The 1,262-nt window shown below is 38.8% G+C and overlaps 1 pseudogene; it reads right to left on the reverse strand.

Moving 5' to 3' along the window:
* Positions 1 to 585: 585 nt before the first annotated feature.
* Positions 586 to 684, reverse strand: LOC117803947 (annotated as a pseudogene).
* Positions 685 to 1,262: the final 578 nt, after the last annotated feature.

The following is a 1,262-nucleotide window of genomic DNA, read 5'->3' on the forward strand; positions in this document are numbered from 1 at the left end:
ATAATCCCTCAGTTTTTGTTTTGTTTTGTTCTTTTGAAAGGGAAAATGGGACCAAGCATTTTGTAAAATAACCGCACACCTGCTTTGTCTTGTGCTCGTGAGTTATGATGAAGGTGGTGGTGGTCGCGACTCGGGCTGCACACCCTGAGCTTTGCTGGGCCACCTAAGAGGATACTTCTGCCGGGTCTTGCCGCTCCTGCCAGAGAATTCCTTCAGGATGAACCACTCTGTCTTTCAAAGGGGGGAGGGGTATTTAAAATGCTAAAGCGCATTTCACAGACCGTTAATCTCTCAAGACTGTAAATAACAGAATCTGTTTTCAAATACATTTGGGAAATTCCTGGAGATCTCAGGACACGGGAGAGCACGAATGGCTCTGAGAAGTCCTTAGGAATCCTCGTTGTTGACATGTGTCGAACTCATCACTTCTGAAACTTCTGACCCATAAGAAAATTAAGCACAAGTGAAAAGCAACTTGATAAACAGTATTGTCGCCTTCTGGTACATAATTTCTGCTTTGAAAGTTCTTTGCTAACTAATCTGTGAGACCAATTCCTTCAAGAAACTTAAAAATATATTTTTTTTTTCAATATGGAACACTTGACAAATTTGTGTGTTATTCTTGGGCTGGGACCATGCTGATCTTCTCTGCATACATTTTTTTTAATAACAAACATTTTTTATGGAACTTACCATATGCCAGGCACAGTTTTTAAAACTTTATATATAATTAATTGAATCCTCACACTAAACCAGGAAGGAGGAATTATTTTTTTTCTTGGTTTTCAAAGAGGAAGACCAGGCAGAGAAATGTAGGAAATTTGCCCCAAATCATACCTGACTCCTGCTAGTGGTTTGATTCCATGGCGCCCTCTTTTCCTCAAAGCAATTTCCGGAGTATTTTTTTCTCAATTAAAATGATGCAAATAGTAATGTACAACATACTGTTTTCTCAAAGTAATTGAAATACTAATTTGTAGTGCATTCTTTTCATGATTTAAATAATTCAACCACTTTTTATTTCCAGACTTTCAAGACGGCTCTGGATATAATTGAGATAAATCTTAAGGTGTCACAAAAGCAAGTTTGTGAATCATGACTCCCCCGGACTTGCACCCAGTTGCCCTCAGTGGAAGTGAAGGCCTGTGTTTCTAGTCGCCCAGATGCTCATACAATACTCTCACAGTGAGTCCGACAACTTCACTAGATCCTGTTTCCAAGTATTTCATAATTTAGCACGTTTGTGCTCATAGATACTTATT

Source organism: Ailuropoda melanoleuca, chromosome 9, assembly GCF_002007445.2.
Source record: "Ailuropoda melanoleuca isolate Jingjing chromosome 9, ASM200744v2, whole genome shotgun sequence".
NCBI lineage: Eukaryota > Metazoa > Chordata > Mammalia > Carnivora > Ursidae > Ailuropoda > Ailuropoda melanoleuca.